This window comes from Periplaneta americana, chromosome 13 (assembly GCF_040183065.1).
Source record: "Periplaneta americana isolate PAMFEO1 chromosome 13, P.americana_PAMFEO1_priV1, whole genome shotgun sequence".
Taxonomy (NCBI): Eukaryota; Metazoa; Arthropoda; class Insecta; order Blattodea; family Blattidae; genus Periplaneta; species Periplaneta americana.
Genome location: NC_091129.1, coordinates 5074204 through 5098577, shown reverse-complemented (window position 1 = coordinate 5098577; position 24374 = coordinate 5074204). Strand labels below are relative to the sequence as shown.

Genomic DNA, 24374 nt, shown 5'->3' with positions numbered 1-24374 from the left:
AGAAAAAATGGGAGTATAAGGGTACAGTACATAAGATATTCATAGATTTCAAAAAGGCATATGACTCGGTTAAGAGGGAAGTATTATATGATATTCTTATTCAATTTGGTATTCCCAAGGAATTAGTTCGATTAATTAAAGTGTGTCTCAGTGAAACATACAGCAGAGTCCGTATAGGTCAGTTTCTATCTGATTCTTTTCCAATTCACTGCGGGCTAAAGCAGGGAGGTGCTCTATCACCTTTACTTTTTAACTTCGCTTTAAAATATGCCATTAGGAAAGTTCAGGATAACAGGCACGGTTTGGAATTGAACGGGTTACATCAGCTTCTTGTCTATGCGGATGACGTGAATATGTTAGGAGAAAATACACAAACGATTAGGGAAAACATTGATATTTTACTTGAAGCAAGTAAAGTGATCGGTTTGGAAGTAAATCCCTAAAAGACAAAGTATATGATTATGTCTCGTGACCAGAATATTGTACGAAATGGAAATATAAAAATTGGAGATTTATCTTTCGAAGAGGTGGAACAATTCAAATATCTTGGAGCAACAGTAACAAATATAAATGACACTCGGGAGGAAATTAAACGCAGAATAAATATGGGAAATGCGTGTTATTATTCGGCTGAGAAGCTTTTATCATCCAGTTTGCTGTCCAAAAATGTGAAAGTTAGATTTTATAAAACAGTTATATTACCGGTTCTTCTATATGGTTGTGAAACTTGGACTCTCATTTTGAGAGAGGAACATAGGTTAAGAGTGTTTGAGAATAAGATGCTTAGGAAAATATTTGGGGCTAAGAGGGATGAAGTTACAGGAGAATGGAGAAAGTTACACAACACAGAACTGCACGCATAGTATTCTTCACCTCACATAATTAGGAATTTAAAGTCCAGGCGTTTGAGATGGGCAGGGCATGTAGTACGTATGGGCGAATCCAGAAATGCATATAGAGTGTTAGTTGGGAGACCGGAGGGAAAAAGACCTTTAGGGAGGCAGAGACGTAGCTGGGAAGATAATATTAAAATGGATTTGAGGGAGGTGGGGTGTGATGATAGAGACTGGATTAATCTTGCACAGAATAGGGACCAATGGCGGGCTTATGTGAGGGCGGCAATGAACCTTCGGGTTCCTTAAAAGCCATTTGTAAGTAAGTCAGTAATATTTGGTGCAATTTAAATAAGGAATTGAATATATCACTTTTTTGTGAAATCTGGTATGACGTTAGATTAGTTGTAATTGTGATAATTAATGATAACGGTAGTAGTAATAATAATAGCTGTTCTTTTACTATTTTATTATTAGTAGTATTATTTTCGTTGTGAAGATTCAAACTGTGCATAGTTATAACACGAACTGCCGTACAGGCTCGTCCGAAGGATCTTGTGTACATGAGTTTGTATAATTTATTAAGCATCAATAAATGCACTTATATAATCTAATCTGATAAGACCGGTTGCTATGACAAAATATGTTGTGTGTGGATAAATGTAGAGTAATATGTTTTACTGCTCTGAATAAAGTTTACTACATTTGAGCTCCAATCGTGGATAAAAATCGAGATAGCCCGTGGTAGAAATACATACCAACGTCAGTAAGTGTTACTTGAATCTTGTGGCAACGATGGACTACCGTAACATAGCGGCGGTTGCAACATGGGTCTCTGGATTTCGGTAACGGGTCACATTGAGACGGAAAATATTTTTCACACAGGTCCCGCTAAATTTGTGACGAACAAATGGAGTTAGTGCGAGGTCTCCTTGCTGTTGATAATCGCTGGACTATACGAGAATTATCCATCAACGTTGGACTCAGTCATCAAACAGTGTGACACATCCTGAAGAAATACCTCCATATTAGAAAAATTGAACCACGCTGTTTTCCTCAAAATCTGTCAGAACCACAGAAGTGGCAACGATACGCAATAGCTCTATTCTACTTACAGAATTACAACGACGGAGGAACGTATTCCTGCAACGTATTGTTGCAAATGACGAAAAGTCTACATGACCATAAGAAACTGAAGTAAACTGTCAGTCTAATTAATGGCACCACAAACCACCACCATGTTCAAACAGAGTGCGATATGAACCCTCTAGCATAAAAGTCATGTTGATATTGGCAGTGAAGTTTTTATCAATAGCCATCTCAAGACCAAAATGTCAATGTAGCATATAACCAACTTTTTGTCGAACGCAACTAACGTCTAGTTGTGCGACACAAACGTCCAAGTTTCCTGAGAGATAATCCACTTTTGATCTTGCATGATAATGCTCTTTGTCATGTCCCAGGTGCAGTGGCTGAATTGCTACAGAGATGGGATTGTGAAGTACTGGAACATCCTCCGTATTCCTCTGACATGGTCTTTATGAGTACGACTTGTATCCACGGTTGAAAGAATCACTTAGATACAAAAGGTTTCCACATATTTCATCAATGCTTCATGCAATAGGGCAGTCCGTCAGAAATGTCAACAGAAACAACCTCGCTAACGACATTCAACGGTTACCACGGATATGGTAAAAGATACACGAACACGCTGGTGATATATTGAAGGGATGTAAATGTATTTTTCATGTAAGGTCAATAATATCTTCGTATCTCTATGTTGCCACTACTTTACTTACGAGGGGGGCCCAGGAAATAACGACCGTTTAGTTGTAATAATTAAACAAATACATATTTATTTGAAAAAACAAAGCCTGTTACATAACTGAAGCTTCCTTTACTTCTCTACATAATCACCACCTACATTTAAACATTTGATGTATCTGTTCACCAGCTTTAGAATTCCCGTGTTATACTCCTCTGCCGCCAGTTCATTAAGCCAGGTGTTCACTGTCTTCTTCAACTCTTCATCACTTCCAAAACGCGTACCACCCAGAAAGTCTTTCAGCTTAGTGAAAAGGTGAAAATCGCTAGGAGCAAGGTCTGGACTATAGGCGATTGATCAAAGATTTCCCAACCGAATTGATCCAGCAATTCTCGAGTTGAAGCAGCAGTGTGCGGGCGGGCTTTGTCGTGAAGAAGCACAACTCCCCTCGAAAGCATTCCTCGCCTCTTGTTTTGGATGGCTCGCCGTAGTTTTCGTAAAGTCTCACAATAACGATTTGCATTGATCGTAGTGCCTTTTGGCATGAAATCCAGCAAGAGAACACCTTTGCGATCCCAAAAGACGGTAGCCATGACTGTTTGTGTTGAGAGAGTCTGTTTGAATTTTCTCGGTTTCTTGGGTGATGAGGGATGATGCCACTGACGTGATTAGCGCTTGGTCTCTGGGGTGTTGTGAGACACCTAGGTGTCATCACCGGTCACAATTTGATCAAGAAAGGCGTCTCCATCTGTGTGATATCGCATCAAGAATGTCAATGCTGAGGCCATTCTCTGAGTTTTGTGTTGGTCACTCAGTTACCGTGGAACCCATCGTGCACAGATTTTGTGATAGCCAAGATGTTGCGACACAATTTCACCAAGCAAAGAACGAGAAATGTCAGGAAAGGCAATATGCAATTCGTCGAGTGATGTGCGCCTGTCTTGCAAGATTCTGTCGTTCACTTTAGTCTTCAGGTCTTCTGTGATGAGTGATGGACGTCCGGTTCGAGTTTCATCGTGGACATTTGTTCGCCCATTGTTGAACATTTCGCACCATTTTCTCACATTTCTTTCATTCATTACAGTATCACCATATACTTCTTTTAATTGCCGGTAAATTTCTGCAGGTTTCAAATGTCGGGCATTCAAAAATCGAATCACACTCCTCACCTCACAGTCGGCGGGATTATCAATCACGTCGTTCAATTTGAAGTAACACAAAATGCACAATGACGACTTGTTGCAACCAGTACTCACAACATTATGAGAACACATGTTAAGGAAGCCAGTTGAACTTCAAACAAGGAAGGGGAGTCAGCTGCGCGGCGGGTATGCGCGAACGGTCGTTATTTCCTGGATACCCCTCGTATAACACTCGTAATTTATAAACGTCTCTCGCATTGTCTCACATGTTTATTTTGGCACCTGCTGTGAATTTGCGGGCTGTGCAGATTGACAAGATTCCGATTTGAAGAAAGCAAGTGTGGACTGATCTGCAGTTTCTAAAAGTATGTCATTGAATAAGAGTTATAATACTGAAGTGGGACGAGATATTATTTCAAGAAGTAACAAATTGATTCTGTAGAGCCGGAGCGGCAAAGACTCTCGCGACATGAGCGACCTCGCGTAGTTCAGTAATGCCCGTTTCGTAATCACCAGTCATTAATAAAAACTCGCATTGTTCATAAACATTTTCATATCTTGTACCTAATGCTTATCGTCTACTTCATTCGCGACAGTTAATAATGCCCGTTTCGCAATCACCCAAACTTACACACAGCGAAATGTTTTACAGCTGTCAGCTTTCACGTTATAACTTTGGAGTTTGTGCATGTGATACAATGCAGTCTTATATGTGTATGTGGGATGAAAGCATCGCGAGTAGAGGTGCCAATGAGATTGCCTCGTGTGTACTAAAACTGATGAATTTGGACATAACAAACAAAAAGAATCTGATAACTGTGCAGCTGAAAACAAAAACCGTGTAATGGTTTTCATGTGTCTCTTTTTAGTTGCCATTGGTTTATTTGAGCACATAAAACAACGTTTCCTTCTCAGCGGCTACAGTTTCTTGCAATGCGATTCTGATTTCGCTTTGATTGAAAAACGACAGAACGTGACAAAAGCCTTCATTCCTAGTGACCTGCTTAAAATCGTACAAGACTCTAAAGTTGTAAAACCATTTCAAACGTTTTCAATGCTAGAGTCATATTTCCTTTATATGCAAGATGTTGCTGATCAACTAATTTCCATCAAGAACTTGAATATTTCTAAGGCATGTTGCATTCAGTGTGATGTTAGTAAAGCAGGTAGTGGTTCTGTGAAACTGTCCCATGATAATGAAGCAGTGCATACCATTAAAGTGCTTAAAAAGGGGGGAAAAAAACATGAAAGATTTGCAGTCAGTATTGTTTCAAGTTAAAGCATAAAATAGGGAAATTACTGAACAAAAGAAGGGGGAACTACTAGCAATGACTCCCAATCTTCCAAATGACGAGCATTGGCAGTTCTACAGGCAGATCTGTGAGTAAAAATTGCTCCAGAATAGGAAAAAATAGGTATTGGACTTTGCACCATTCTACTGCAACTATACCCATTACTTAACCCTTTTCACAATCTGTGTTATATAATTAAATATGGAGAAATAATGTCTTTACATACGACTATTATTAATGAGTAAACACTGTACTATTGTTGTTTTCTATCAGTAAAAAAAAAACATGTAACAAATGTGTACAATTATTCTTATAGCTACATTTTTTTTAATCTCATCTCCAATGTTTCATTTTGGCACTTTGCACCCTTCTACTTTGAAGTATCCAAGTGTGTTAAGCTTATTTTGATTGAAATATTTCAAAGAATGACATTTTAAAATTAATGCTATTACTTACAATTCACCCTGTATTTTGCTGGAGTTGTTTACTGAATGTCATTAAATCATGAAAGTAGAATTTTTTTTTTAAACATGGCCCTGATTAAGACTTCTATTGAAAATAATGTTGAAGCAAATGAACTTCATAATAGAGAAAACTAGGAGCAAGTTTGTGTCTGATGACATTAACATTCGCACACTTATGATGCTTGTGCTGCTGGTTTATAAGTGTTTCATAGTGCTCGGAATTGTGACGATGAGTGACTACTGTTTCGACGTTGAAATAAAATGAATTTGTTCTTGAAGCGTGTGTTAATACACACTTGCAGATTGATAACAGCTTGTGCAGTGCATACAAAACATCCATTCGCATGCACACAAACATGTTACGTCATTGATGAAGCCGGTGTTTATCGCAGCTTACGTCACACCAGCACAACCTTTGAGTGCACTGCCATTATCGAGTATGCTTGCCAACTATGTGATGTGGTTCAACATATCGTGACCTCCACACCATTGCTGGTCACATGTGTCTCAAAAGTACGATCAGATTGTATTAATGTAATTTATTTGTGAAACTGTTTAGAGATACGAGTTTATTGACAGGAAAAAAGTTAATAAGTGGAAGAAATACTGGTGTTGTAATGTTACATTATTTTATTTCAGTGAGAAAAGATAGAAACTGCAATACATAAACAGTTGGGAAAGTCTGATGCTCAATTTGATGCCACTAACTAGTTAGGGTTTAAAATTCAAATCTAGGTCTTTCTCTTCTTCTTCTTTTTCTTCTTCTTCTTATTCTTCTTCTTGATGTAGGCCTAAAGACCTGTTAGTTCCAGGGAGTTGCTCCCACTTCTTTTAGGACGACCGGGACTCCTCTTGCCGACAGATATGTTGTCTCTTACTATTCCAGTCATACGATCTTCAGGCATCCTTGACACGTGTGCCGCCCATTGCGATCTTCCTGTTTCTACCCATTCACCTATCTCTTGAATTTGGCATTGGTTCCTTATGTCCGTATTTCTTATTTTATCCAGTCTTGTTTTTCCCACAATTTTCCTTAATGGTTTCATTTCTACAGTATTTATCAATTGTAAATCTAGGTCGACGAATTAAAAAAATAACTGCCTTTTCTCTTTACCTAACCAATTGATATTACGTATACATGGTTGTAAATAAATTAGACGCAACACTGCCAAGAATGGGTCATGCCCATTCCCATTCGATAGGAGACAACTAGTGATCGTAGTTGGAGATATTGTCGATGTATTGAATGATAAAAGCGGTTGCTATGACAACAGATGTTATTGTGTGTGGTTAAATGTAGAGCACTATTTTTAACTGGTCTGAAGCATGTTTACTGAGTTTGAGCTGCGATCGTGCATAAAAATCGATATAGCCCGTAGTAGAAATGCACGCCAGTGTCATTAAGGGTTAAGGCTCATTCACAATGAAAATTAAACATAACGTAAGCGTTAACTTAAGAATGTAAACCTTACGGTAAAATCAAGAAATCATCCACGATAAACATAATACCAAACATACTTGGTAACCATGGAAACATAACAACGACGCCGTTTCCTCATATTCTGTCGTATACCTCAGCGCTCCACGATTGTATTCTGTTTGCAAATCACGCAAGCATAAGCATGAAAGTTTGGAGTTTACGGTAATGTTTAAGTCAATGCTTATGTGAATGATCCCATTTGGTAGCCTGGGCGCAAACTTCTGTGTTTATGTTACGGTTATGTTTAATTTTCATTGTGAATGGGCCTCAACTTGAAGCTTCTGGCAACAATGCACTGCCGTATCGGACGGTTGCAAAATACGTCTCTGCATTTCGTACGGGTCTGAATGAGATAGCATATGTGGTTCGCACAGGTCGCCCGTCCGTTTGTGACGAACAAGTGCAGTCAGTACGAGGTTTCCTTGCTGTTGACTATCGCTGGACTGTACGAGAATTATCCATCGAGGTTGGACTCAGTCATCAAACTGTATGACAGATCCTGAAGAAAAACTTCCACATGAGAAAAACTGCAGCACGCTGGTTTCCTCAAAACCTGATAGAAGCAGAGAAGTGACACCGATTAATAGCTTAACTCAACTTTCAGAGGTACCACGACGAAGGGGACGTACACCTACAACGTATTGTTGCCATTGACGAAACGTTGATACAGGCATACGAGCCTGAACCAAAGCCAGGCTAGTGAATACCACCACAAAGCACGTCCAAACAAAGTGCGATATGAATTGTCACGTTGATAGTGGCAGTAAAGGTGTTATCATTAGCCATGCTGTACCTCAAGACCAAAATGTTAGTGCAGCGTACTACCAACATTTTCTCGAACACAATCTACATCCAGCTATGCGATGTAAACGTCCACATTCCCTTAGAGACAATCCACCTTTCCTCTTGCATGATGATACTCGTTGTAATGTCTCAGGAGCAGTGGCTGAATTGCTACAGAGATGGGATTGAGAAGTACTGGAACATCCTCCGTATTCCCCTGACTAGAGTCCTTGTGATTACGACTTGTTGAACTGTTGAAAGAACCGCTTAGTGGTAAGAGGGTTCCAGATTTGCATCAGTGCTTCACACAGTAGGGCAGTCCTAAGGAGAGATCAACAGAAACAACCTCGCTAACGGCTTTCAACGGTTTCCACGGATTTGGCAAAAGATACAGGAACACGCTGGTGATTATGTTGAAGGGATGTAATAGTAATATGCGTTACAAGAGCGGTATGTTGAAGTTTTCATGTTCGAGGAAAAGATTGAAAAACGAAACTTAGTTGAGCTTTTTTTAATTTCCGATAATTGAAAGAAAATATACCGCTCGTGTATCGTACATTATTTTGTGCGAAGATCGTTTATTAAATACCTGAAAGAGGAATTTCTAAATAGTTGCAATGAAATGTTCATCTTGGTTTCTGTTCAATCAAGGCAAATTTGCAAAACAAAAATATCTATCTTCAACATTGTTGCTTTAAAATGTTTTCTGCGTTTACTATACTCCAACAGGCCGTGATACACGTCTGTCTTTTTTCCCCCCAGTCTATGATGAGTCTGGAATCTTGTTGATTTTTTCACGGCTTCCTTGACGTTACTTGCATCACGAATGCAGTAACTTTAGTGGAGTTGTAGAGTTTACTAATTTTTTGCAAATATTTACAAAACAATAATTAACAGTGCAATTTAGGTGAAATTGCAGTGGTAAGTTTGAAATTTACAATTATCACTTTATTGAACGTCTCTAAAATATGTTAAAATCCTAAAGCAGTAAAATTAGTATGTCACTTAAGCGGTAAGAAGAGGGAAATTGTTGTGTGTGTCAGGTTGGGAATACTGAATGTGGAATTTTAGACTTTCCGCGGATTGGTTTTGTGCGGAAACCAAGCAAATTCGCACGATCTCGCACAAATGTATTTTCCGTGTAAGTTTAGTAATATGTTCGTACTGCCTATGTTGCCAATACTTTATTTACAACCCTCGTAGCATTTCACTTCAGATTAGTCAACATTGAGCCTTCTGAAGGAGCCCTCAAAGCCGAATAGATCTCCAGAGTCGAAGTCACCTTCTTGCCTTTTGCTCTCGTCAGACTTGAAGTTCTCGTGTTGCAGGAACCAGTCGTGGTAACTGTCTAATTTCTTAAGCCACAGATCTGAAACAGTCCCAGCAAGATGCTAGACAGACGCATAAATAATTAGAAATAATTTAGTTAGAAAGTGGAGCCAATGTATGACACGTTTTGTTAGCTATTTTTTTTTAATGTAATAAAGACGTTTGAATGAGATGATATGTTATGACTAAACCACGGGTTTATAGATAATAAACATTAATAAATTATCAATTTTTAATTGACAAATGCCAAAAAGGTAACATAGGACCTATACAATTTAGTTGTGATCTGCAGGAAATTTGTTTTCATTGTCCAAAATGTGTTTATGTAAAAAATTAAACTGTGTCAAAGGTATTCGTTAGTGTCACTTTAAAATTATATGCAAAAACAAATAAAACTCCACAGAACTTGTTTCAACTGTTCAAACCATAGTTGGCTTCGCAATAAAATACTACAATTTCTCTAAATGTTCTAGGGAATTAGTTAGGGGCTTGTCGGTGAAAATAGATTATAAGCAGAAAAAGAGCATTCCACATCAATTGACGAGACGGGGGCATACTTCAATTTCGTCACATGTTCTAGTGAAATGTTATTCGATTGCAACGGACTTCCCCACAAGAATATCTGCTGCACACAATTCATTCAAGTTGTTCTTTGTAAACAATTTTCATTATTGTACTCACTCTTTCTCACACATGTCTTAGTGCTTTGTAATTTCTTCTTTGAACTCCTCCTAATGTAATCCAAATCACAAAAGATGGAGGGATTTTCCACCAGTTGTTTTGCCAAAGTGACACAAGCGGCACCCTTTGGTAATTTTTTATGACATTTTGGATATGTAAGGAATGCTCACTATAGTACTTTCTGCTTTACCATGTATCCTATCAGGTAAGAACTGTTTAACTTTTTCCACTCTTCGACTGCTTCAATAATTCATTCATTCATTCATTTAATCGCATTCATACTATTGCCATTCGTCCGAACTTCTCACAATATCTACTTTCATGTTACAACTCTCAGTTTCGAAAACTGCTTAGTACTCTGAGGATTTTGTGATTGTAGAATACTTACTCCAGTTCTCTTGCACTGAACCTCCTGTCCCACCCAGATCATCGGGAAGGCACATTCTCGGTACTTGTTTACGGAAGTTAGTGAGATCTTTTCCATGAACATAAATCTGGAAATTGTAATTGTTATATGTTTATGCTCGACCATGCCGAAAAGTAGTAATTATACACATGGTAGCAGCCCTTTAACCCTAGCACTACTAAGCTTCGATCTGTCACGTGGATGGCTAAGGGGGGCAAATATTGCCCGCGCTTTGTTTTGATTTTTTAATAGACTAAGAATTACTTTACTATGTTACTACACGATTTTCTATATCAGGAACATTAAAAAAAGACACACATATAAGTATTTATGAAAATAGTCTTATAAAAACGTACATTTCTCACATAGGCTAATGCTTCGGATATTTAAACTTCAGACTTTTCTGTACTAAGTAATGAACAAAACATTATTTTAATATTTAGCCTACTACACAATTGTCTATATCAGGAACATTCTAAAAGACACATACAGTATATGAGTTTTTGAAAATAGTCTTATAAAAACGTATATATCTCATATAGGCTAATGCTTTGACTTTTTAAACTTCAGGCTTTTCTGTACTAAGTAATCAACAAAACTATTGTAGACCACAAATAACAAAACTAAAAATCAAAGTCACAAATTGCTCAATTGTCAATATTTTTTTTTTCACTCACTTTCACTTTCATTTTCACAATTGATGCATATGATTGTTTTTGCAGAATGAGTGGAACAAACATATTTACAGCACCTGCAGCAAACTATAGACACTTTTGTCATTTTGTCTTTTTCCCTTTTAGAGCTTTTTGTCTTCAAGCAGAGATGACATCTTCCCCGTGAATACGATGCACCAGAAGGAACAACTACACTAGTACTGGGAAGCGTTTTCCCTAGAACACTTTCTATTGCAGAGATGATAGGCTTTTGCAAACCTATAATATTCTTGGCTCTCTCTTCCACAACTGGCCTAACTAGTTGTTGGCCCAACTCTAGCATATAGAGCCTTCTTACATTATGCTTCTTCTTATTCCAGTCGGGGTTGTTTTTCATGAAAATTGTTCCACCATTGAGACATGCAATATCTATCAAGGTGAAAAATATAGATAGTGGCCACCTTCTAGTCCCCCGCTTCACAGAGTGATGTCGCGTCATTTGATCAATGCTGTCTATACCTCCTTTTGTTTCATTATAGTAGAGATTAACATCTGTTTTCTTTTTCTCTGTCGACTCATCCACTTTTCTATCATTATGTTGTGTGGATAGAAGTAGGAGATTCTTAGTGGGCTTGAGTCTGGTGATGTATGAAACCAAGGTAACTGGTGCCTTGCCTGTTTTTGGGTCTGTGAATAAGAATCTAGAGGAATATAGCTCTCGACCCTGCGTCTTCTTTAGCTCTTCCGGTATGTGCTTTCTGTTACTCTTCAATGTCCCCACCAAAGTCAGCTTGTCATCATTGTAAAGTTCCTCCGCTAGCTCGATGGATGTATAATAACGATCCGTTGTTACATTTCTTCCGGTTCCTTCCAGCGGCTTTACTAGGCATCTAACAACTGCCTTTGCACTCCGTTCCTCGGCGGGTCGCTCGTCCTTTCCTGCATAGACCTCCATTTTCAGAATGTACCGGGTGTGTGCATCCGATAACATCCTAATCAATATGCCATATTTGCCTGGCTTGTCTTTCATAAAGACTTTAAACGGACATCTTCCTCGAAAGAGCGAGAGCATTTCGTCGATTGTTAGATGTGCACTAGGTATGTAATATTTTACAAACAATTCGTCAATTTTATAGAAAACTTCACGAATGGGGCAAAACTTATCTTGCTTTCGTCTTTCAGTTCTTGTTTGCTTATCATCAAATCTAATCAAGGACAGAAGTTCTCCAAATCGAATACGACTCATTATAGCTGTGTAGATGTTCTTGCCCAGTACTTTTCCCCATAAATCATCAATTGGCAGTTCACTGTCATTATTTGCACCCATGAGTATCAAAATACCAATGAAGGAATATAATTCTTCTGTGTTTGTAAGTTTTAGATTCCTAATACGAGCTTCTTCGTTAGTATGATGCACAATAATGTTCACTATTTCAGGAGTTATAAATTTTTGAAAGATTCTGACGCATTAGAGGTCAAAACTTCATTTGTCAAACCTTCATGGAAACTCACTATATTCTGTACTGACCTGCGGACTTGCCTTCGAGGTGCAGTAGTATATTCCCTACCACTTCTTGCTATAACAGCGATGTCAGAAGTAGAAGCGTGCTGCTGATCAGGGGATGAACTTCGCGAACTTGAGTCACTTTCAATTTCTCTGTGATATTCAGTGTCACTGTCGTATATCACAACATTATCATCTTCTTCTGGATCACTTGCATCATCTATATTATCTTCATTTACCATAGCTGTCACCTCTTTTTCTGTGAGAAAACTCCGAGACATTTTGACACTCTGATTATTACGAGAAATTTCACACAACTAATTTCCAACTGTTCCAGTTTGAATAATAAGACAGTTATTACTTTAAAAGCAACAATGACAACATAATTTGAATTAAATTTGTATATCCAGTGGTACCAACAATCAAACAATGTATATTAATCTGATTATTGATCAATCTTTTCAGACAGAAAAATTGTCACACCCATGTCTAAGGGGGGGCAAAAATTGCCCGCACTATAAATGAAGATGGTTGGCAGATTTAAATAAATCATAAAAATTATAAGTCCATGTCATTATATAATTGAGATATTAATCTACAACTACCTACAATCTTGTTTCTTCAGGTCAACAATTACATATTCTACACAAATAAAACAAATAGTGCGGGCAATTTTTGCCCCCCCTTAGCAGTGCTAGGGTTAATAGATCTCATTAAAGTACACCTATTCATTAAAGTTCAGGTTTTCCACCAATCAGGAAGCAATATGAAAGCGCAAGTATCGATTATTGTTGGATATGCAATCGAAAGACAACTAGCGAAACGTCACGGAGGCTGGAAATTCAATATTGTCGCAGAAGGTTATGGTCTGTTACTATAATAATTAGCGTTAATTGTAAATAATATTCCAATAAATTCAATTTGTCATCTTGTTTTTCAGTGTATAATTCAATTTCAAGATTATATCGAGATTAATATTTATTTTATTCTCTAGATTATATCAAGGTCGTCGACATCTGTTTCTCGGAAAAAAATCAATACTTTCGCGTTTGCGCACATCTCACAATGTACGATGTAGGCTATATATAATAGTTAAATATGATCCAGAATAAAAGCACGACAGAATAATTAGAAAGACAAAAATGATTAAATACAGGAATTGTTAAGTAAAAAATCTAGAGAAATGCAAAATCAATAGAATCATTAATGGCCAAAATATATATGGTAATGTAATATTTGGATCGAATCATTAAGAACATGCAATATACTTTCTTGAATTTAAAAAATTCGGAAACCGTGTGCGTTTATAATATTCCATGTGAATTTAGGAAGTGTGGCACGTCCATCAAACGAAAGACCAGAAAAACTCCACTGACTATTGGGAAGGTTATATTTCTCATTTAGGTATGGGATGTAGGACTCATAAGTGGATTTCTTCTCCTCATAAACGTTCTGTGCCTGCAGGACATCCCTCTCAAACCGGATTGTAGGATCAAGAACTATATCCTTAGATTGAGTCCAGTGTATGGCTGCAATATCTGCTCTTCTATTCGGATCCAAGGATGAAACACAGTAGATCTCCTCTTGTACTGCCCGTGTCTCACTTCCTGAGCAGAGAGCTCATAGCCACGCCTCTTATGTCTGCTCGGACCGTCACGGAAGCTGTAGCGTGCAGCACGGCAGCATACTACATGTGCTGAAAACATTACCCTATGCCATTGCAGGGTTCTTTACTGTTTATAATACTGGATAATCTAATCATGATTACAACTATCGCTATTATCTCTGATGGCGATTTCCGAAAATGTACGTAGGCCTACACACTATGTCACTCTTCGTTCAGTCTGGACAACTGCTGAATTTCCATAGAGCAGCGTTTTTCAAAGCATGTTGCCGAGGTACCTTGAGCCCTATACGATTTCAAATTTTATTTTATACTTTTTTACTTTGTTATTTAAAAAGTGGCATTCACCGTTATGCCCTCATGTCTTCATTTGCTCTCTAGTGCTATTAATTAAAGCAAGGTCATCAACGAATGCTGGCGGAGACAAATGAGGTAGTTGATCCGATAAAGAATAGCCATATTTAGTAGAAATATCAAAATCAGTCAGATTTTGCACATGATTGATTGCCAAATTATATAATATCTATCGGTGATAACGGAGAACCTTGTGCTAAGCCAAAATTATAGGTTATAGGTTTTTTAAATACTGTTTTCAGATAATGAAGAGGACATTAAATTTTAGAGATTCCGTGGAATCCATGCATGCTTAAGGGCTCTTTATATATGTTCACGTCCGATGGAGTCGAAGGCCTTAGATACATCAACAAATACGATACAGCAATTTTTTTTTTTACCTTTTTTCATGATTGAAGACAACCATTAACGATTGAAGAATTTATATGCGTCCCAGACCGAGCCATAAATCCTCGCTGATATTTATTTAATGCAATAAAACTTCTCAATTTTGAATCCATCACTCTTTCAATAATTCTTTACAAGACAGGAAAAGTTTTTATCGGTGTCCTGTTTTTTATTTTTTTTTATTATCACGCTTATAAATTATCTTTCTATAAAAATTACCATCCCTGAACGCTACAGAATGCTAACTTATAACATTAGAGTGCTATAATAGTACATTATGCAACGAGCATATAATGGTAGTAATTAAGACGCGAGTATGTTTATGAAACGAGCGCAGGCGATTTTCATAATTTTCATACGAGCGTCTTAATTACCGTAACAGGCAAGTTTCACACGACTTTTATGCTCGACCATATTTCTAACATTAAATTGTTCATAAGTATTCATGTTATTCTTATCTGACTGGGGAGCGTAACTGACCTTGTTCAATATCTCGTAAATTGTGAGATGTGTGTAGACGCGAATGTATTGATTTTTTCCGAGAAACAAATGTCATTGACCTTGATATAATCTAGAGAGAAACATAAACATTAATCTTTATATAACTTTGAAATTGAATTCGACATCGAAAAACGAAATGACAAATTGAATATATTTGAATATTATTTACAATTAACGTTAATTATTATAGTAACAGAACATAACCTTCTGCGACAGTACTGGATTTCCAGCCTCCGTGACGTTTCGCTAGTTGTCTATCGATTGCATATCCGAGAATAATCGATACTTGCGCTTTCTTATTGCTACAATGGTGTCTTCTGATGGTGGAACACCTGAACTTTAATGATTAGGTGTACTTTAATGAGGTCTATTAATGGGCTGCTACCAGGTGTATAATTATTACATTTCGGCATGGTCGAGCTTAAATTTAATTTTTAATAACTTCCTTCAATACTAGCATCTCTCTCTTACACTACGGCTTGGATTGTCTTGAAGAATATTATTTACATTAAATTTAAATGTCTTACATTCATACGTACCCTTGAAGTGAGTTTGGAGCTAAAAATAGCTTTTATTATCGCTATGAATACCTCAGCACAAGAAGGAGCATTAATGATGTGAAATGCTTTCAGTCGAGTGCTGAACGCTTTCTGAAAACAAGAAAAAAAACATATTATTAAAATAAAGCCTTTGGGTTTGTTGTGTAAGCGAGCAATCGCTATAGTAGTAACTGGACATGACCATTTCAGCAAAAAACATCTTCAACTAATCAGTTCATACAGAGAAAATTCCATTTGAATATACGCCTACATAGTATATTGTGACAGCCGGGAAACGATCTCACGACCGGCAGAAGGAGGGCAAGGTCGGCCTTGGCTCGGCGCGGTAAATGAAGTTGCGCGCGCATCTGCTTCCTGGGGCATGTGCTGTGGCGTAGAGAGGAGAGGAGAGACGGCGATCGCGACAGTGAGGGGAGAAATCCAGAGCATTCGAGAGGTGCCATTTTCTAGGCATCGGTCGATTATCGCGAAATCGTACTCTCCAGAAACTATGGTTTAGATATAAATACAACACGCGAGTGAACTTGAGCAGCAGTTAGTTAGTTGCAGTCGTCAGCTTTGGTCAGCCAGTGAAGCCAGCTTCGAGACCGGAGTTCGACTTGTGTGAGTGTGTCCGCAGCTGTGTGAGTGCAGTGGACCGCAGTTGGGAGACCTGAGTTCGAAGTTCAGTGGACTGTCTCTGAAGGTCTGGGGTTCGAGATACTGCGAACTCGAGTGACTGAGCTAGAAGAACTAGCCAAGGCAAACGAACTGTGAACTGACAGTTCTGATTTGTAAATAGTGCTTTGTAACATTAGTTAAGATTAGCAGTACATTGTTGTTCTCAATAATCCAAGTAAATTGTCATTGTCGTCTGTGGAGTGCAATAACGAATACTGTGTTACTGTGTGGGGTGGAAATTCCATTGTTGACGGGAGTGTTTACATTCAATTATAGAAAGTGATTATTGTCGTTTTGAGAATAAAATTACATTACTGTTTTGTAAAAAAGTTACAATATCATTTGGGGTTTGCTTTCTGAAGACACAAAAAAAGACATGCCATCTGTTTGGGACCTATTCTTACTTCAAAATGAATAAAACAGTGATACTAAAATGCTATTATAGGCCTATGACTCGTCAGCACTATTATATATAAAAGAAACATTATAATGTAGAATATGTAAGACTTTATGTGACGTAAAACGAGATAAATTATACTAATTAGAATAACCAAAAATAAAACACAAGTAAATAGACCTAAATAAATACATTAATAAGTACGCAAATCAAATCGATCCAATTCCAGCAGAATTAATACAAGAGGGTGGAAGCGCATTATCTAACGAAATTTATAAGCTTGTACTTGCTATTTGGGAAAAGGAAATTGTACCAGAACAATGGAAGGAGTCCATAATTGTACCTATTTTTAAGAAGGGGACAAGACTAACTGTAGTAACTTTCGAGGAATATCACTTTTGTTGACGTCGTACAAAATTTTGTCCAATATTCCTTTGAGAAGATAACTCCATATTATATAGATGAAATTATTGGGGATCATCAGTGTGGTTTTAGGCGTAATAGATCAACTATTGACCAGTTATTTTGTATTCGAAAGATAATGGAGAACAAAATGGGTGTATAAAGGTACAGTGCATCAGTTATTCATAGATTTCAAAAAGGCATATGACTCGGTTAAGAGAGAAGTTTTATATGATATTCTTATTGAATTTGGTATTCCCAAGAAACTAGTTCGATTAATTAAAAATGTGTCTTAGTGAATCATACAGCAGAGTTCTTATAGATCAGTTTCTGTCATATGCGTTTCCAATACACTGTGGGCTAAAGCAAGGAGGTGCACTATCACCTTTACTTTTTAACTTTGCTCTAGAGTATGCCATTAGGAAAGTCCAGGATAAGAGAGAGGGTTTGGAATTGAACGGGTTACATCAGATGCTTGTCTATGCAGATGACGTGAATATGTTAGTAGAAAAACCACAATCGATTAGGGAAAACACGGGAATTTTACTTGAAGCAATTAGAGAGATAGGTTTGGAAGTAAATTCCAAAAAGACAAAGTATATGATTATGTCTCGTGACCAGAATATGTACGAATGGAAATATAAAAATTGGAAATTTATCTTTTGAAGAGTTGGAGAAGTTCATATATCTTGGAGCAACAGTAACAAATATAAATTATACTCGGGAGGAAATTAAACAGAGAATAAATATGAGAAATGCCTGTTATTATTCGGTTCAGAAGATTTATCATCTAGTCTGCTGTCAAAAAATTTGAAAGTTAGAATTTATAAAACAGTTATATTACCGGTTGTTCTTTATGATTGTGAAACTTGGACTCTCACTTCGAGAGAAAAACATAGGTTAAGGGTGTTTGAGAATAAGGTGCTTAGGAAAATATTTGGGGCTAAGAGGGATGAAGTTACAGGAGAATGGAGTAAGTTACATAACACAGAACTGCACGCATTGTATTCTTCACCTGACATAATTAGGAACATTAAATCCAGACGTTGGAGATGGGCAGGGCATGTAGCACGTATGAGCGAATCTAGAAATGCAAATAGTGTTAGTTGGGAGGCCGGAGGGAAAAAGACCTTTAGGGAGGCCGAGACGTAGATGGGAATATAATATTAAAATGGATTTGAGGGAGGTGGGATATGATGATAGGGTATGGATTAATCTTGCTCAGGATAGGGACCAATGGCGGGCTTATGTGAGGGCGGCAATGAACCTCCTGGTTCCTTAAAAGCCAGTAAGTAAGTAAGTACGTAAATAAATAGGCTTAAAATACGTAACAAATAATATGAGAATTAAAATATTGAATATAATACATTAATCCAATGGTAACAAGTACACACATACCAGCAAATTAAAATAGTGGACTTATAAAAAAAAAAAAAAACTCAATCTGTTATATTATGTCTGATGGAACTGAATATACTACAATAATTGTAATAATTTTTATTAGTCCAAGTTCTCAACAGAAAAGAATTTAATATTTTCCAAAATATAGTCTATTTCACTGACATCGAAGATAAAACGGATTTGGAAACAGAACTATATATTAAATCTCCGAATTGTTCATAACCTTATGAACTATAATAAAATGTGACGTGAAAGTGTCCAAGAACAGCTTACATGTCATGCAAACTAAGAAATGTATCTTAGGGCAGACATTAATTTAAGAATTTGTATTTAGTTGGAGGAATGAGTTCCGAAAATAATTGTAACATACGCTGAAACGTCTGTACCCAGAGGAGAGAATATAGAGTAAAAGTTTTCTTCCATATCTGTGAAATAATATAAATTTAAATTTTCCCAGGCGAAGTAGTAATGACTTTTCTTAGGGATCGTTAATCAAGTGGTATTTAGAAGACAATCGTTGTATTGTTAAAAGCAAGATGAAAGTTATTTTCTAAAAACAGACGCGAAATCAGAAGACGTCGATTGCAAAGAAGGGAGGTTCGTCTTCTTCAGGATAGCCCTCGTACGCGAGCCTTCAGATAGTCCTATAATTTTGTATCTTCGAAGGTTCTCTTAAAGCAGTGGCGGCTCGTGATAAAATATTATATGTGTTCACAACTTTATTTTCCAAAATCGAAGAGAATTTGAAATCGTACGTTTAGCCTAATATAAGAGTCATGATTCCAATGTTTCACTATCGAAAAAACCGTACATAAATTCAAAAGAACATATCTGCAGTTCTTGGGAAAAGTGGCATAAGTCAGTTTCCACAAACCTTTTTTGATAATTTATTGACAACTTACACTGGTTTATGTCGATTTGATTTTTTTCTGTATGAATTATTGTAATGGGAGAAATACTTATGTATTTTTTTCCAAGCGAGCAGATGTTCCGTAAGTTGTATGTATGTATGTATGTATGTATTTTTTTTGTATTTATTAAAAACGGCATGTTCCATTGCACTGAGTAATACTACATGCACTGAGCTCTCTTATAATATTACAGTTATTTACAATCATCTATAACAATTCAAAGTTTACAATCTAATTTGAAGATCAGTTGCTTTTGTTTTTTCCATTCACTTATTTCTCTCGACATATATGCTGCATTTATATTGATTTTCTGCAATTTAAAATTTACAATCTGATTTGGATTACATTCTTTTCCACAATTTTCTCTTATTTTTTCTCTATAAAATGTTCTAAGGTCACAGTTAATTATAGCTATCTACCGTTTATAGTTTACCATTTATTGTTAGACTGTGATGTTATTGCAGATTCTAAAATTATTGTTTTTTTATGATACTCTAGTTTTACAATTATTTACAATTTCTACCATTTACATTTAACATTATTTACAATTCTTTTTTTTTCTACAACTGGCTAATTTTCTCAAAAGGTATATGTATGTATGTATGTATGTATGTATGTATGTATGTATGTATGTATGTATGTATGTATGTATGTATGTATGTATGTATGTATGTATGTATGTATGTATGTATTTATTTATTCACAATGTCATGGGTATATATCCGGTGGCAGTGGTAACTAATTACACTCAATAATGACAATAATAAACTTATTAATTAAAAATAAAATTAATAATAATACTAATAATTAATACTAACAATAATTTATAATAATAATAATAATAATAATAATAATAATAATAATAATAATAATAATAATAATAATAGGGAATATCCTAAATTCAATGAAGCACGATCACTTAAAATAGCATTTAAAATAAATCTAATTTGTACCTTAAACCTGAGTTCGAACTAAAACCCACGAGTATGATATGTTCATATCTACACAAGTACCTTTCAACATTACATTCATTTCGCTGTCAACTCACTCACTGCACTGGAACTACGACACATTTCACTGATTCTATCCTGATTTCACTAACACTTCAAAAACATTTCACTGTTCAAATACTCTGCACTGCCACTATAAACTATAAAGCTTCACTGACAGGAACACGTTTCACTTACACAACACACTTCACTGACACGACATACTTCTTCACTGATACAACACACTTCACTGACACAACATAATTCTTCACTGATACAACACTTCAATAACAAAATATCAATTACACATTTTAGATACTGTGTATAATTACCGTCTATTAGTAAAGTCCTTAAGTTGTCAATATATTATCAACTAATGTTTGTGGAAACTGACTTATGTCAGTTTTCTCGAGCACTGCAGATATAATAATAATAATAATAATAATAATAATAATAATAATAATAATAATAATAATAATAATAATAATACTAATACTAATAATGAAACACAGTCTTTTTATTTCCAATTTTTCCTGGTAAGCCAGTTTACCCAGTTCTTTCCTGTTCCAAATTTCTTGAACAGAGTTGATTGTTTAAGTTTGTTAAAAATTAACACATATCATAATGCCGTTATTTAGAAAAGCGTGTGTTCAGTAATATATTTTGATTCACAACACAATGATACATTATCGCCTATACCAGTACTGTAATCCCATTCCCATAGATTGATTATTATAAATACATTCCAGTAAATATTATTCTTAAATAGGGTAAACTAGGATCTGTTGGACATTCGGGTATGTTGGACACTCTGTACTTTAACGTGTTACCTCGCCACTTGTGGGCACCACATTCTGCTACTTCCGTCATTGACTTCTAGCAGAATATGGTGCCCACAAGTGACGAGGTAACACGTTAAAGTACAGAGTGTCCAACATGCCCGACTGTCCAACGGACCCTAGTTTACCCTATTATACACTACCATACACATACTTAAATTCATACCACCACATTCAGCCAGCACGTGTTTCAAAGCTACACTATGCTATTATGCTGACACTGTAGTATAGTAATTCACAAACTACACTCTCGTAGCAGCACTGTACACACATCCACATAAACATCGTATTCCGAATCTCACCGGACCGGTGGACAACAATAACGTCACGCTGCAGCGAATTAGGAACAAAACTGCTGGAAGGATAGATGGCTGTCATGGCGACTGTATAAGTTGTTGTCTGTGCTACGCTAGCAAGTTTTTGCGAAATTTCCATACTGTCATCTCGTTCAAAGAAACGAGAGCATAAACAATTTATTTCTTGAACCGGTAGTAATAACTGGTCCGTTGACATGTTCGCTCATAAGCCATTAACATATTGTTTTTACGTTGTGCACTTTACAAACAATACAGCAGAACACACCGCCACGACACAACAGTGCACGATGTCAGCTTAGCTGTGGTGTAGGGTAGGCTGTAATATTGGACATAATACTGCCGATATTCAACGCCTCACTCATAACTTCCACCTACCCGAACCTGTGGAAGAAAGCCTTTATCCGTTCGATTCCCAAAATTAAAACCCCATTATATGCAAATGATTTCCGTCCAATTAGTATCATACCTGTTCTATCAAAAGCTCTGGAACTTATTGTTCACAAACAACTAATGAACTATCTAACCAAACATGCCTTACTGGACGAATACCAATCCGGGTTCAGAAATTGACATAGTACGACTACAGCACTACTAAAAGTGAATGAGGATATACGTGAAGCCACAGATGAACGTAAATTAACATTACTGACGTTACTTGACTTCAGTAAGGCATTTGATACAGTTGACACGGACCTTCTATTATGTAAATTAAGACTTCTGAATCTTTCTGAAAATTCCGTTACTTGGTTTCAATCCTAATTTCGCGAACGTCAACAATGTGTCAATGCAAGCAATTATTCTTCAAAATGGCGTGTCGTGAAATCTGGAGTTCAACAAGGATCAGTTCTCGAACCTTTCCTCTTCGAGATCTATATTAATGACGAGGCTAAAATGATGAAACACTGCAGATACCATATGTATTCTGTCGACTTGCAAATTTATTTGCATTTCCGCCCTGACGAGACTAGTGACACAGTAAACAAAATAAACGAAGACTTGAATTCGACTTCACTGTGGACACACAAATTTGGATTAAGGTTAAATCCAGAGAAATCGCAAGCAATCGTAATGGGACATAATCGTCTACGAAGCACTCTTGATACATATAATATTGAATGGGATTATTGTTAAATACTGTGAAACAGTTAAAAATCTTGGCATTTTTATGGATAGCGATCTAAATTGGAACACTCAAGTAACACACACTTGCAAAAAAATATTTTATCAACTTCACTCCATATTTCATATGAAAGAATTTCTACCACTTAGTCTAAAAATAATTTTATTCAAAAGTTTGTAATGCCCCATTTTGATTATTGCGATTCCTTGCTAACTAATGTAAGTTCACTCTTAGCTGAGAGACTACAACTCGTTCATAATGTGTGCATACGATTCATCTGCAATACTCGTAAATTTGACCATGTAACACCTTCCCTCCAGTTACTCTCATGGGTGCGTCTGAAGGAACGAAGAATAATACACTCACTGTCTCTTCTGTTTAGAATCATGCATACTTCTAGTCCGAATTATCTGTTATCGCGCTTTCAATTTCTTACAACTCTTCGAAACCGACATCAAGCATCATGGTTGTACCTCGCTGAATATTACAATTCTATTCAGGAAAGCCTCAAGTTCAGAAGAATATGAGCCAGGTTGTCTTTTGTTTGCTTGCTAATTCGCAAAATGTGACTGTCGTACGTACAAATGAAAGTTTTCAGAAATGACTTCAGTTACAAATCCGCTATCTCTCTTAGGGTAAGTTTTTGAATATGAATGAAATGTATAGTAAGATATGAGCACACATGTATATGAATCTTATATGTTAACAGTTTGAAACCCTGTTTTAAAAATCTGTTCAAATGTAAGAACTCTAGGGTGCTATGCATAGACATTTCGCTAGCTCTCGCTACGAGCGTGCTAAACTAGCCCCGGCTATGGACTGGTTACTTGTACAGGATTCATATCATGCCATATCTCTAACACTGGTTTATGAATACGAAACACGTTAGTTCGCTGGTCATCCACCGGAAGCCCGAGCTAAGAATGTCTACGAATACGGCCCTAATTTTTATTCTACAAAAGTCCAGCAAAAATTGTGAGACACGAATTAAATTTGAAATAATGTATTCGAATGAAATTATGTGTTGTGCTTGTACTTCCAATGACTCTTTTACTTGCTCACAAAGAGAAGTCACATGAATCTCTTTTTATACAAGAGAAGAACCCGACTAGAATCTTATAGGTCCAAATTTAAATAAGTAGTTGTTCATTATGAAATGAGGAATGCGTTACCCATTTAATAATATTGTGATAAATTGGCAGTCCTGTTTGCCAACAATAGTCGAACATGAGAAATATGGTCGAACACAGATCGCAGGTCTAAATGCTGGGAAGAAAAATAGTATCTTACCATCAGAGAGATTTCGGTTTTCTTCGTAGTAGTAAACGTAATTTTACAAGCATGTCCAATTGTATAATTTTCCATATCAAATACAATTATATCTCTGAAGCAGTATTCTTCGCACATTCTGACTTCAGTTGTCATTAAAAGCACTTTACAATTATCTTCAGGCACAAAATTTGTTGCATCCTTAGTTAGATATTTTATCAAAAGAATTCGGTCTCCTTCAGGTGTCAGTTCTGGCATTGGAATGAAACAACTGTAACAACAGAAATTATATTTTATTACCATGTAATAAT

At 36.5% G+C, this 24374-nt stretch overlaps 1 protein-coding gene across 1 annotated transcript in view; it reads right to left on the bottom strand.

The window, feature by feature from the left end:
- The window catches only part of LOC138711697 (alpha-tocopherol transfer protein-like), an 87921-nt gene that overhangs the window by 47783 nt on the left and 15764 nt on the right, over positions 1–24374 (bottom strand). The window lies entirely within an intron of this gene.